The sequence below is a fragment of the Hippocampus comes genome, unplaced genomic scaffold, assembly GCF_001891065.2.
Source record: "Hippocampus comes isolate QL1 unplaced genomic scaffold, H_comes_QL1_v1.1 scaffold116, whole genome shotgun sequence".
In the NCBI taxonomy this organism is placed as follows: domain Eukaryota; kingdom Metazoa; phylum Chordata; class Actinopteri; order Syngnathiformes; family Syngnathidae; genus Hippocampus; species Hippocampus comes.
The window spans coordinates 960,651-976,057 of NW_017805120.1; the positions used below are offsets into that span (position 1 = coordinate 960,651).

Below are 15,407 nucleotides of genomic sequence, written 5' to 3' on the forward strand. Positions count from 1 at the left end.
GGAGGAGAGAGAGTGACGGTGGTGTGCCAAAAGCAAGGCACGATCACTCCGCCTCCACCCACTTGCCTGCGTGCGCGCGCGGATCGGAGTCTGCAAGAGTTGATCCGAGGTGAAAAGACGAAAGGAAAATGACGTCGCGCATCCACGCGAGGGTGTGCTTCGCGCTCGCGGCGCCTTTTAACGCGGTGTCTTCACATGTAATTGGTTCTGTGCGCATGCTCAGACCTGGTAGATTCACGTCGACTAGCCAAGATGATCTCATCCAGTGTTTCCACGACCTCGATTGAGCCAAGGCATACATTTTAAATTGGGGAGGAAAAAAAACATGGCACAGCACTAAACGAAATAGAAAGTATCTGTCACCTAGTGATCATCTTGTCTCAGTAATTTACAACCATTCACGATTTTAGAACCCTATCATCCTGTTTTTGGAATGTCAGCGGCTCAAGCACAGAAACTCCCAACTGTTTTCGAGGGGGTGTGGCTAAAACATTCCCACTGACACACTTTGGCATCAAACATGACTTTCCCTTCCCCCACAATATAAGAACCTGAGCACCTTTGTGTGCATCAGGGGTCATCTGTCGTAATTGTGAGTTCCTTAGTAATGATCTTGCGCGCTAGCTGGTGGCTCACAACTTTCGACGTGGCGTGCGAAGCCTTGCCTATTTCGCACAGGAAAAAATGTGGTTCCAAATTAGACCATCAAGTCATCCGGCGCCACTTCAGATCTTTCACTGTTCAGTTTTCATTCCCACGTAAAGCTATTCCCATGTTGACAAGACAAAGAGCGCATTTTTTTTTCCAGCGTGGGTTGGGGGGGCGTGCATGAGTCATTAAGAAACAACCCACGGCTCAGGAGAACAAGCAATGTTGGCTGCCGTCCGTCCGTCCGTCCGTCCAGTCCCCCATCCATCCATCCGCATGACGTGTTTTCAGGTCCTTTCTCCCCCCCCGATGCAGCCTGGCATCTGTCACTTCTCCGTCCTACTTGCCAGTTATCTGTCAACCGTCTGCATTTCTCCTCCTCAGTCACATTCAGGTCAACGCCGAGTGCAAAAATAAAGAGTAGAAGGGGAAGTCTCTCTGCCTGAGCCTTCCATCATGTCGGCCTCTATAATCTTCCTGTAAATATCATTAATGAAAGACAAACACAAGGACGTTGCTCGGCTTCGGCTCCTCTGTCCCGACTATATTTCACCGTTGCAAGCAGTCCATTTCTCTTTTTCGTGCGCCTTGGGGCAGGGGAAAAAGGTACCTTTAAATTTGCAAGTGTGAACCCCCCCCACCCAAAAAAAGGCTTACTTTGATCTTGAATTGCTTTTTTAAAAGTAGTTCTCTCACTTGCTCATCGCGACCAAATTGTCAGTTTGTTTTGAACTGCATTGAGAATCGGTTGTTGTGAACGGTACCGACGACCGATGAATTTGAACCAACAACCAATTCGCTTGATATGCACCGAATAGCAGTTGAATAAGTTCACGATAATAATAGTTCAAGTCGGAGTCCTTCCTCAAGACTAATCTCGGTAACGCGGGCGACTGTTCATAATGTTTCAGGGCCCGAAAAAGTACAAGTATTTTCCCAAGATGAAAAAGCGGTTTAAAAAAAATAATAAAAAAGTCAAGAGTGATGAGTGTTTCTGGAATGAATTAATGGCATCACATTGAATCCAAAGTCACATTCTTTACAATGCAAAGCGTGTTTTATAAAACTGTCTTGCGGTTGCCATTAATCATGAAATCTTCCATTTCCCAATTCCCAGCGCCCCACTTTGAAATAGACCCACTTATCTTATTACTCAATAGCCTATAAATGTCTTGCTGATCAGGCGAAAGTTAAACAGATGCAAGTGTTTTTTGATTGATAACAGCGCTGCTGTTTTCGGCAACGGCAAGTCAGCCGGTGACACGGCGGCTTGACTTATTAGGACAGGGAAGGGCGACCATAAATTCCCAGCGTCAGCCAAAAACTCTTTTATTGTGGCCCTGATGGATGGGCCGCCGAGGCGCGCACCAAATTCCCGGCTCGGTCCCTAAATGGCTGCACATTTTTCCACTGCCCCCACCCCTCCTCGCTGTCGTCGTAATTCATTACTTTTAAACAGAGAGCCTGAAATCTCCCACTTGTATTTCACTGAGGCGGGACACATTTATGGACGGGCCACAGCCCGCTTGCCAATACGGCAGCTTCAAAGTCGGACGTCGGCTGAGTAATGGGCTCCCGGCGAGCTTTCAGAGATTTGAGCAATTTGGACAAACTTTCTCGGTCATAATTCGGCACGGCTTCATTTTGGGGTTTTTCGCGCTTGCTGTTCCTTGCGCAGGATATACACGGCATCAAATAAGTCGACTTCAGTGCTTCTCAAAGGTGGTACCGCGTCAAAAAAATGCTGTCGCTCGCCAAATACTACCATCCTGAAACGACAGGAACTAGGCCACGCCCCTTAAAGTCACGTATTCAACACGTACTGACTGAAGAGCAACGCTTTATGTCGAGTCTTTCTGCTGCCGGTTCGAACGAAATAAGAAAGGCAGTGCTTCCAAAATGTTGTTACCTGCTAAGAACACTAGGGGTGCCATTTCCTTGCGGTTTGCCAGGGTCAGTCACTGGTGTGCGGCGGGTTTAAAGCACCCCAAAGTACTTGGAGGAACAACCCCGTGAAAGCCTCCAATCGGCCGCCGCGTGCAAACAGAACTTCCTTGCCTGCCGCGATGTGGAAATTCTCGTGCCGCGTCGTTCGCGGCGACGGGCCGATTGGACGTGACAGGTAGAAAGGGGAGATGACGGCTGGAAAGTGCTATTGTTTCATGCCGCTCGCCTGCCCCTGTCGGCTCCTTAAAATGGCCTGAAAATGCCGCTATCCAGGCGACGCTGATTGCTCTTGTTTAATTGATTCGCCTTGCGCCAAGGCCTGTCACATTAATAATGGTTAAGTACAGCTCCAGTGTGTCGCCCGCAGTGGCGCGTCTACGGGGAAATTAACGGCCTTAACTAACTGCCGTCTGCCAGGCAAGAACTGCCTTTTATACTCTCAAACGACGTCGAGCCACTTCCGTTCTCAATGATACATATTACTAGTTGCTGTCTTCATACGCCGATACCTCACAGCTGCCCCAACTTGTGAACTCGCTCCGAATTTGAGCAGTCGCTTTGTTGATTTAAAAAAAAAAAAAAAAGCTTTGGGGTTGCGAGCGGGCCAAAAAAAAAAAAAAGCTTTGGGGTTGCGAGCGGGCCAAAAAAAAAAAAAAGCTTTGGGGTTGCGAGCGGGCCAAAAAAAAAAAAAAGCTTTGGGGTTGCGAGCGGGCCAAAAAAAAAAAAAAGCTTTGGGGTTGCGAGCGGGCCAAAAAAAAAAAAAAGCTTTGGGGTTGCGAGCGGGCCAAAAAAAAAAAAAAGCTTTGGGGTTGCGAGCGGGCCAAAAAAAAAAAAAAGCTTTGGGGTTGCGAGCGGGCCAAAAAAAAAAAAAAGCTTTGGGGTTGCGAGCGGGCCAAAAAAAAAAAAAAGCTTTGGGGTTGCGAGCGGGCCAAAAAAAAAAAAAAGCTTTGGGGTTGCGAGCGGGCCAAAAAAAAAAAAAAGCTTTGGGGTTGCGAGCGGGCCAAAAAAAAAAAAAAGCTTTGGGGTTGCGAGCGGGCCAAAAAAAAAAAAAAGCTTTGGGGTTGCGAGCGGGCCAAAAAAAAAAAAAAGCTTTGGGGTTGCGAGCGGGCCAAAAAAAAAAAAAAGCTTTGGGGTTGCGAGCGGGCCAAAAAAAAAAAAAAGCTTTGGGGTTGCGAGCGGGCCAAAAAAAAAAAAAAGCTTTGGGGTTGCGAGCGGGCCAAAAAAAAAAAAAAAAGCTTTTGTGTTGCGAGCGGACCAAAAAAATACATTTCCATGCATGTGTCAAAGGCCGTTGCCAAATCCACAGGAAATTTGTGACTGGTGAACCGCGAATATGCCGACCTATTGTCAATTCTTCTGCATTCGAATTTCTCTACCTCTGAAAAACTCTGCAACAATTTGACCTTTTCATTTCAATAGCTTTCAATGTGTCTTGATTATACCCTGATCTCATTATGGTCTCGCGTGCCGAGGCAAAGCGCTGACAAGTAAATGGTGTTGAGTGAATAAGATCCAGATTAGTGCTAACTTCACAGGGCCCTTTGACAGCCCGCAGGAGACACGGGACTCGCTGGGATATTTCCGCCACTGAATGACAGTTTGAAATTGCTCCCGTCACCTCGATAGCTGCCGTAATGCACCTTGAATGCGCCGCGTCTTTAAAGTGCACGGAATTAGACTCGCGAGTCGTCGAGCCGTCCTTCAAGCAAATATGACAAGAAAATAGACGAGCGTTCGTCTTTGAAGACGGGTAGCGTTACCAGTGTGATGCGGCTAAGACGGGACATTTCGGATACTTAGAAGTCAAGCGTACGCCGCCCTCCTCTCTCGCCGGAATCTGGAGGCGAAGAGTTGGCCGAGTTGAGGTGGCGCCGAAGATGGCGGCGGTTTGAAGGCTCTTTTTCCACGTTGTCTCCTCGATTAGTCAAAGCTGGTCAGGAGCGGGAAGTTAAAGCCCGCTGAGATTAAACGCTGTCGTCCACTCGCCGCCGTATCAGGCAGGTGAGGATGTCATGCTGTACGCACGCGTTAGCTTCAGGCGAAACCCCGTCCCACGACGGCCGACAGCTGCCATATTTCCCCTTAAGAACTTTGTGGAAACTTCGTCAAGTCGCTCCTGTGCTGTTATCTGCTTGTCTGGCCTCAGGGATTAGCAACACGTCTCTGTCATCTTTTTTTTTTTTTGGCACAAATGTAGTCGCTTTCGTTGTTTTCCTCCCTTACTGATAAACCAGTCATCCACAAACATAGCCAACGTAATCTTCGATCCCTGCGATTTAATTTCCGGCGGGTGAAAATGTACAGGTAGCGTGTTTTGACACTCGTGGGGGGGGGGGGATGAGCGTCTGTGATGGGCAGATTGCTTCTCGTAAAGCAGGGCCCCGAGAACGATCTTGTCACATTTCACAAGCGGGATTAGGGATTCGCGGGAGGGGCCCCGGAATTAGCGTCAGGCGGTCGGTCGGAGCCTTTCGACACTTACCGCTCCATTTGTCGACTTAGTGATCAAATGCTCCGTCTGACGCCTCCTTGGCTTGTCGTCGGCGGTTTGTACGCTACGCGCTCACCCAAGACACGTTTCCATTAGGTCAGTGATTCTCAAAGTGTGCTATTCATCAAAAGACAGACAGGAGGGCTTATTCCTCAAAAGTCAGCTTGCTATTATTGTAAGACGCCCAAAAATAATGCGCTCCTTGAACAGTATCATTGCACAAAATGGAAAAAAAACAAACTTCAGTAATGATTCACTTCTAATCGATTGCCTTTGTTTGGGTGCCAAGAAGGGCCCGCGTTTTTCGTGATGAACTTTGATTGGCAGGAGCCGGCGGCGGATCGCAGTCAGGCTGGAAGTTGGATTTGACGGCAGACAGAGACGGACGGGTCTCGTCATTGTCTCCGGGCCAGTAACAATCTCACAGTACGTTACCGACCGGCCTTTGTTTTGCTGAATTACTCAAAGACAACTTAAACATTCTGTACACACCAGCGAGACAATGCTTTCCACAAACCCAATAACGTAATTCAAGTCAGCCGTAGTCACTCGCCACCCGCAAATACCCTGGAAAAAGGTCTTTTGGCCATTTTAGTCACATGTACTGTCGTTCTATTTTTCGTCTAAAGGCGAAACCTCGTGACGCGAAATCAATTTGCATGCTCCGCCGGTGAACAGTCTCGCTACTATGACTTGAATTTGCTTTCACGGCAACAGATCTCACCGGTTCTTGTTGTTGATGCAGCAAGCGGCCCTCCTGAGCACATCTGGCATTTGTGAACGGCTCGCTGTAAATCAATGAGGCGGCTGTAGCGCAACCGCTTCATAATCACAACGTTTCTGCCTCTAATCTCCCTCCTCTCGACTGGAGGGACGCGGCGTAAATAAATAGCCCGTACATTGCCGCGCTGTACATTGATCACGAGAGAAAAAAATGGCTGCCGTCGCCACGCTCACCCAAGGCTCCGAGCTGCCTTTAAGACACAGAATCAGAATGTCAGCCGCGGTGTTGCGGGCTTTACGAGACCATTACCATTTTTTATTTATTTCTTTTTTGTAATTGTTTATCCCGACCGCGCAAATGGGCTTTCTGTAGTCCGACTGATTTATGACCCTTTCAAGCTTTGTGGCTGTCCATTAGACTCTGGGCTTGACATGGAGCCACGTCTCCGGCACACACGCCGGCGCTCCGAAACACATTCACGGACGCTTGTTTCGAAGACCGCTTTCGTGCAACGAAAGATGCGATATTGACCGCCACCTTCTCGGATGCACCCAAGCAGACAAACAGGAAGGAATGTTTAATTTCAAGGGGATTGTCAAAAGGATCACCGACCGACAAAGCCACCTCAGACTTGTATAGACCAGTTGGCTTTTCGTTGACCTTTTTCCAGAATACCCCCCACCCCCTTCTTTTTTTAATGTACAGCTGGGCTAGCTTTAAATTCTTCGGACAGTGCTCTTCCTTCAGTTAATCTGTCCCTGATCTTCCGTAAACCTCACTTTATTAGCTCATACACAAGGTTGATCCATGTGGAATTGGGCTCGGAAAATCTATAACCGTGTCAGTTTAACTTCATTCAGATGTCCGCGCAGAAGATGGCACAATGAAAGTCTGATAGATCTCGCCAATCGTTACATGCTAGCCATAGTGCGGTCTCCCCCCCGCCCCTTTGATAGCGGCCTTAGGTCTTAGTAGGCCATCGGCGTTGGAGGTGAAGCGCGGCGGAGCACATGTCTGACACCTCCTGACTTTATTATGAGGCCGCGTTTGAAGTTTTAAAACGCCCGTGGAGGATTCTCAGGGTGACGAATATATAAAAAAAAAAAAAGGTGCGGCTTTAGAGCTCAAGCGTATTAATGGCGAGCATGGACCGTTACGCCGTTTGATGAGCAAAGTCCAATGAGTCGATTTCACCCCGAGTAAAGTCATTTCCCAACCGTGCTTGTATTACACTTTTTGTAATTTACGGCAACGTAATGGCATGTGTTTTCTCTTACCATTATCCCCATAAGTCCCCCTTTTAAGTCTTCCTTGTCTTGAGGCTTACGCAAAGAAGAAGAAAAAAAAACGGACGAGCGTGACCTCAAAGCGTCTTTTGTCGAGCAGGCATGATTCATGTGATGGGGAGAAGGTTGGGGTGGGGGTTAATTGTGAGTGATGGGGTGTGGAGGATTGAAGGGTGGTCTGACAAAGACCAGCTTGAGTTCAGCGGTGCCTTCGCCCCCGCGCCGCAGTGCCGGTGGTCCCGATCGTTTGATCACATTTGGTCTGAGCTGTCGTTTTTGGCAACGTTTCGATGGAAGCTCTCGTAGTGGCCCAATTTTCTGCAAATAATCAGTAAGTGTGGCGGTTTTTCCCCAAAGATCCAAAAATAAAAACAAATGAAATATTTTCCAGTCAAACAAAACCGCATAATATTAAAAATAAACACTTTTCTTTTCGCAAAGTCTTCCACCAATCGTTTGTTTTCTTTCTGGAGAAAGTGCATCACCCAAAGTGTCTTGTTTTTTTTTTTTAAGGGAAGTGTATCATCAATAGTAGCAGCAACTGGCAGCCCCCCCTCCCCTTCTAACGTCATTGACACACATTTCAAAAGTCAGGTCATCGTGCGCGCGTCGTCTTGTCTCATCAGGTCCCGCCGAGATCCCCGATTGACAGCGCCATCGGTCTTGTACCCCCGTTAGCAGGACGGCTCGCCCAAGACCCCCTGCGCGCGCTTGTTAGGCGGAGGAGATGGGCAGCCCAGATGCTGGCCGTGAAAAACGGTGAAGGCAAGATGAATTTGGCCGTCACGGCTGCCTTTGACAGTCGATATAAATCTGATTTCGATGTTGAGCGGGGCCAGTTGGACGTTAATAAATCAAGGCCGTCCAAACGTGTTCCTCCGAGGGCCGTGTACAAAAATATGGAAGGATTCAAACGATGCTTTTTACATTCAACTTAAATTGATTCCACAAGCTAACACCAATCCATCAGGCGATTGCGGATTGTTTTTATCGACACAGCGGTGCCTTGCGAGTTTCATTCATTCGTGACCGTCCTTGTTGATTGACTCAAATACAGTCGGGTGGTTACTTAGTCTGCGTGTGAGTTGTGGCCTACAGCAGCGCCTTGCCAGTGTTTGACCGCTTTTCGCATAAACGAATGCCCAAAAGTCAGGCTACTGCAGTACTAATTGCTCCTTTTTGGGGATTTTTTTAATTCTACTCCAGTGGCAGTGCATGTGTAGCATTGAAGTGATACTTGTGGCAAGGTTTGAGTACTACTAATGGAGCAGGTTTGTAGTAGAAGAACCGTGATCCAACTCGGGAGAGCAGCATATGCCCCCAAAAACTTTGGAACCCACCTCGGCGTAATTTACGATCCACACCCTGCCGCATGTAGGTCAAAAGTTGCTGTGTGTGTCGTGGGGGAAACAAAATGGCATGTAATTCGGATTTTTAAAATGTGGTAAGGCGTCAAAGGAGCCATTTAACGCTGGACGGATGGGAACAGGCGATACGGGGTGCTGCCGGCATCCTGCGACCATCTGCACGGGGGTCACGCTGGTTTTTTTAACACGGCACACAGATGCTCCGCGCACAGCAACCGCCTCTATGCCGAAGCTTGGACGCGTGACAGGGCGCTTTTACGCCGCGCTTTAATGCCGCGTCATGCCCAGTGGCCATTGAACAGGTTTATTTCTAAATATCCAACTGACAAGAAAAGAGCCGCTTTGTGTCGCCACTTCACGTCATCTCCGCGGTCAACTTTTTCCAGGCGCCCGGGACGGCGTCAACGCAGGTTCGAGAAAGTCGGACGTTTTCTGTGCAGAACACGCCGCGTGGAGGCACTTAATTTGGGGATAAAATGTCACGCCACGTTAAACCGTCAAGTGTTGACGAATTTCCAGCTCTGACACCCTTTTTACGATTCTCGATCATGAAGTTAAATTCACATTCGCTTTATTGTTGTTTACACAGGACTAATATAGGAAGTAAGTAGAAGGGGTTTTTTTTGCACTCCTCTCTCTCGCCGTGCCGCAGAGGACAGCGGGAAATATTTGACATGTCGACGCGTTCAGGGCCAGAAGTAGGATTAATGGCCGCCTGCCTGCCTGCAAGGTCCTCTGGCGGTAATTGCAAGCAGAATCGGAGTCTCTGATCTCAGCAGCGGTATGCGACATGTCAAAACAGCCCAGCCTTTGACAGATTGCCTTCCCTTCAGAAATAACTTAAGCACATTTGTTCTCTGAAATGAGGTATCGGCGCGCCTCCCACGCCACAAAACGGGGGCGACGGCTCCTTTCAAGCGCACTCCGTTGAGTGCCGAGCCGCTCGCGATCACGTCGTCTTTTATTCGCCACGTCACCTAATTGCAGCGGACCCAGACGGGACGTGTTTTGCTCTCTCCCCGCTTTGCACTGGAAATCTACAATGTCATCTTGACAGTTGTCATATCTTGATGCAATCGACACTTTGTAAGACACTTGGCGATGAATCATCACAATACCAATTTGATATGTATATCAAATATTGCCATTCTGGCATTTTTATTTCCATCAATGGTGTCAATACCAATGAATGATATCACGCATTCTGATAGTGGTCTTATTTTTTTCCACCCTTAATATGAATACAGTAGCAAGAAAGATAATATCGGCCTATTCTTTCCCCACCCCTCGTATCCATAAAATCTTTTACAATGCCGTATCAATATTTTGCTGCAAGTGCTCTTATTTAGGAGGCCTCCTCTGGTTTTTCCAGCCTCCTGGCCCGCACTAGAATAGCTCCCCTGTGGTTGTCCCGCACTCGCATTCTCCTGCTTGATAGTTTAGCATATCGCCTGAGGACAGAGAGATTCATTCTTATGCGCCCTGGCCTGCGCTGTGGCTGGGCCGTGTCCTCGGGAGCGACGAGCCAGCCAGCCAGGCAGGCAGCCTCTCGCCTCGTGACTGTCCAAACACACTTGACTCCAGGCAGCCACATCAAAAGCGCGTCTCTGCACGGCCTCCTTTGGAAAGCGTTTCACCGCAAGGGTGCTAAACCTATTTACTTTCCACGGTTAAAATACAGTTTGAAAGGAAGGAAAGGAGGAAGAAAAAAAAGGCAAAATGTGCTCATCAAGATGGTCAGAGGCAGTATTTGAAGAGAGGTTTTTGACACGGGAGTGAGTTTGAAGAGACAAGTTCATAAAAGATCCTTTTAGTGCATCTCGCTACAAGTTTTCTCTGGCGACTCCGGCAAATCTGCAAATTCCACATAGGAAGGTCGGAGCCTAGATTCAAACCCCGAACTTTGGAAGTGCTTGCCCACTGTGCTGCCTGAATTATTTTATCTTGAAGTCAACATTTTTACATGTTTTAGCTTTAAATGTGGCGCTTGAGCACAGATATGAGCCCATGGCTGTGCTAAGCAAAACTACATAAACAGTACTTTGCTAAGGACTGGAACTTTTTTTTTTTTTTTAAAGCCGGACCACTTGCTATGAAATCAAAATCTGTGGTTTTCTAAGTCAAAGTGGAAATAACATTCCCCCTGCCTGAGATGCTTTAGCCCTTACAGACCTCACCGTGCGTACGGGATGACAAAACATCCCTTTTCTGCCAACAGCTAAGCACGAGGAGGTTGACGTTCTGCCTCGTAACAATAACGCAAACATCTGAACCGCAGCTGTCCGGTGGGGTCAGCGCACGGCCAACGCCGATCGGGGCCCCTCGACGTCGGAATGAAAGATGGCGACGCTCGCGACATCAATGCCAAAACTATAAAGTTCATGACCCCGAAAGCTCCTCCAAAAGTTTCTTGACATGTTCGGCCTCAAAGGTTAAAGTCATCTCCAGTTAGCCATTTGCATTAGGCTAGGTTAGCATATTGGGTCACTTCCCTTTGGTCATTGTTGCAAACATGAGCGTTGTTGGATCTGCTAGCGCTGACATGTTTCCAGTCCTGCCTCACAGCTTGATTGAACCAGATTAGCCCAATGAGCGTAAATGACAGGATACGGTGACATCGGGATGTTGTGTCGTGTTGCCACTGCTACAACCGAGCCACTTGGAGTCGCCGATTGTCAAACAAGAGACCTCCATCGCCGATACGCTTGTTCTTTTAATTAACCCCTCAGCAAAGCGTCAACATCCACACGCTGCCATGACACACTCGGTCACTTTTCCGCCAAATTCCGAGCCAACGTTAGCTAGCTTCTCCTCCAAATACAGAGCTCTTGGAACAGCGGGGGTGTCACACTTTGTTGGCATTGATGAACTCTCACTTTCACGTTTGTTATCCAAAGCCTGAAACCCGCTTCTATCAGAAATCAGCCTTAAAGAGCTGTGCCGTTGTTTTTTTGTCGTTGCGGTGGACTAACGTCAGCAGTTGCTCGGGGCCCCCTTTCAGTTCGGGGCCCGAGGCAACTGCCTGCTTCGTCGCCTGCCCTTTTCAGGCATGTGTGCGTGTGTGTGTGTGTTTGTGTGTGTGCGTGTCTGCTCCAAGTATTAATTTGTGTAGCGCCACCCCGTTTAATTGGTCTTAATCTGAAGTGAGCGGCTTTGATCTGCCTGACAGTTTGACTGCATTAGCGCGAGCGCGGGGGCTAATCCTCGCCGTAGCTTGTTCTCGCGGCTCAGCCAGAGGCCTGTCCAAGCATAATATGTCAGCTGAGGGGATAAGCCGTCATCAAACAAGCGCGTCTAAGCTTCTGGAACACGAGGGTTGAAGGGCCGCCGTCACGCTGCGCCGACACAACAACCGCCGAGATGTTGAGCCGCCGCCAGGCCCGCTGTGCACCTTTTGCCAACAAATTCTGAGTGGAACGCCGTCAAGTTGACTACATTTTCATTTTGACCGACATTGTTTTTCAAGGGGGGATTTCAAGTTTGAACATGTAATAAGTCATCTCGCACACCAGTGTGCCAGGAAAGATTGTCAGCCGTCATAGGAAATGATCCAGCGGCGTTGATTCCGTCCCAAATTTTGCATACGAATGACTCGCGACTTGGAGTGACTATAAGAGAACAAAAATAAAAGAGAATTTTGTACTGATGTATTTTGTGCGATCTTATGCTCATCACCTGTAAAAAAAAAAAAAAAAAAAAAAAGGCAACGTGTGATCTGCTCTGACAACAGACCGAAGAATTGCGGTTAAGTGTGGCGCTGGCATTCAGTCCTGTGACCACACACTTGATGCCTGATAATAAACATAGTTACACGGCCGCGTAGCCCCAGGAGCCGGCGTACAATCGCGTCTTTATCTCACATCTGTACAAACACCGGCTGTTTTCCACCCGCATTTTTAAAATTGTTTTGTATCCGCGCCGTCATTTCACATCCCGAACTCTGACTGAACTGTGATGAACCGCGATAGCCATCTTGACAGCCAACAGTGAGTGCTTTGAGCGCAGGCGAGGCGAGGGCGGGAGAAAGAGAAGTGTTTCAAATGAAGAAAATGGCCGCAATGCCTTGATTACAATTTAGACAACCAGTTTATTTCTTTACATCCTCTTTTATTGTTTTCATACGGTCTATTTTTATAATATGTGGATCCAGTATTCTTTGTGATGAAAACAGTCACCTAAAAAAAAAAAGGGGGGGAGCGGGAGGGGGCGTACGAAGAGATTATTGCCATTTCGGTGCATTTCGTGAGCCGCGGCTGAGCAAAAGTGCAGCTGCCGACAGCTGGAGCATTAGCACGGCCATTAAGAGGTGTCCAACATTTCCAGGGAAAGCATTTGAAAAATGACAACCTCCCGGCGCTGCCGCGATATTAATTGTACACAGAGGCCGGCGGAAAAAACACATGTGGAAACAGTTGGTGGGACAAAAGGCGCCTTGTTTCACCCTCACAAGGTGCCTTGTTTGCGCGTCAGCCGTTCAACGCCAACAACTGGGAGCTAATTGTTTGCGGAACTAACTCATTAAACATCGCATGCGCGTGTGGGCGCATTTCTTCAAATGATTTTCTTGGAAAACAAATAGTGAATGTTTATCAGCGTATTTTGGGGGGGATTTTAGGGGTTAAGCCCCCTCGGGTCCTGACTGGAGTGCACCATTTGAAGACCCTCACGGTGGAGTCGAGTTGAAGGTTGTCATCATCCTCGAAGAACAATTACACTCTTGACTTAAGCAGAAAGCATGAGCTAAATCTGCCCGTGATGTAAATTGAGGATTAATTTGCCGTGTTTTCGCTAAGACGACGACCTTAACAAGGATCCAGCGAGGGCCCCCGTAATTAAAAGTGCCAATTCCCCAAAGATTGCGATTCATGAATGGCTCCGAGCTCAATTCCAGCACCCGGGGTCCGACGGCTTTTCCGCAGATGATGGCAATGTGATGTTGTGCTTCTCGTGGCGTCCGTGCCAGCCCTCGTAGTTACTGATGCAGATAAATGCGGCGCCATTCATCATCACCTCCTATTCATTAATAGCCAATAAGTCATTGCCGCTTCCTCACAGGAAGATTTGGGAATGTGACTTAACCACCACGAGTGCTTGAGTCCGTGGAGGATGGAGGGAAGGAGGGAGATGCCGCTGCTTTTGCTCATTATGTCTTATTCTACGTGGCATTCGCCTGCCCAGCTGTCATCTCCATAAAGAATCACACAGGAAGCTTAGTATTGTATTTATTTCAGCCGGTGCATTTTTCTTTTTCTTCTTGGGGAAGAACGGAGGTGCACCGACTGATGAGAAAGGATGATAGATGTTGCGCCCGTGTCCCGGCTCTCCTCTGGCCCGTTGTCATTAATCAGCGCCATTAGGCCGCGCTCTCGCCTTCCACTGCCGCAGCCTCCCTTTTGTCTCATATCCATAAAGGGAAAAAGCCGCATATACTTCCGCTTGCTGCTGAGGCGATGCTTGCAAGCTAAAGGCAAAAGTAAAAAAAAAAAAAAAAGCAAAACAAGGCATTGCAAGAAACCACAACTTGAATTTCAACCATGTTGCTATAGGGAGTGAAAGCAGAAGCCAGAACCGGGTTGCCCGGTTGGTCTGCGTGTGAGCATCGAAGTGTGAGGTGTGGCCAACAGCTGATTAAAAGTCTGGAGGTTGTTTAGACCGTGAGTGAAAATAATTTGATTAAAATCGAGCGAGCGACAAATCATAGTCTTGTCAAACAGCACGTTGCTCAAAAGTTAAATATAACTGAACTGTACTTTGCAAATGTACTTTAAGGGGTTACGTTATTATCTGACGTAATGTTACGTGTGCTCAGTTTCAGCATTTAAATTCACTCGTTTTTTGCCCACCACCACTTGAAGGCGTTCGAGGGAAATTTTTTTTCATGCTGATATTCATCGTCGGGCTTTCATTTGATCTTAAGTCAACGAGCATTGTTTTAATTTGAAGCTGTTATCATCCATGTTGTCGCTAATCGGCAGTGTCAGTGCAGCGGTTGAAGCCCCCAACACAACACAACACACACGCACACACACACACACACACACACACACACACACACACACCTCATCATCATCATCTGTGTCATCCAAGCCAAGCGGTCTGATAGGACGATAAGGCGTGAAAGTGATTCACACGGCTTCATTCCGAGGGGCTTTGCGTGTTTGATTTGCATAACTAGAGAAAATGATATTAGATGGGCATATTGATTTAATTTTGTCCGGGCGCGCTGTTAATTACGCTATCGTAAAAGTGTCACGGCTTTATTGCCTTGGTTCAGAACGGTCGGGGGGGGGGGGGGGGGGTGGTGCGTTGCTTTACGGCTGCCGTTGTTGCCTGGCTGCGGCGAGGTCGTCAAAATTATATTGTCAGGCGTGATTTTTACATGAGTGGGTCATCGTTAAAAAGAGAAAAAAAAACTCGGAGATGTAGTATCAGCGGCGCTTTGAAGGATTAGCCCCGGCTCATCTGACTTTGTTCTTTGGTATCGCATGGAGTGAGTCGCGAGTGTTTTCCATCTGCCTGTAACCGCCCCCCCCCTACCCCCTCCTCCTCCTTGCGCTGACATCTTGATTTATATTCGGCTTTTAGCAGGACTACGTGTTTGACATCATTCCGAAGAGGACAGTCTCCTTTCATCTTGATGGAGAACACATGGCTCCCGTGGGCCGCGACTCGCATGTGCTACGAGTTGTTGGCGCAACCCGAAAACAGGGAAGCACGTGGCTTCTTTGTTAGCGTCGTTTTTAGCATTAGCATTCGGTGTCATTTGTCAAAGTTATTCACAGCATTTTTCTCTGTGGTCGGTCAAATGTACAAGATATGTTCAATTTTGAGGGATTTTGCATGCTGGAGGGGTAAAACTTTGTCCGTCTTCTATCTCGATCGTGCAGATTTTTCACCTATTGTGGCTGGGTTGAATGTAGTCTTTTCGATAAAAAGAGTTCACT

General features: G+C 48.0%; 1 long non-coding RNA gene across 1 annotated transcript in view; it reads right to left on the bottom strand.

Moving 5' to 3' along the window:
• Nucleotides 1-13,669: 13,669 nt before the first annotated feature.
• The window catches only part of LOC109513431 (uncharacterized), a 7,013-nt gene continuing 5,275 nt past the window's right edge, over nt 13,670-15,407 (bottom strand). The window contains exon 2 of the long non-coding RNA XR_002167770.1: nt 13,670-13,924. This is a non-coding gene — a long non-coding RNA (uncharacterized LOC109513431). The remainder of the gene's footprint in view (nt 13,925-15,407) is intronic.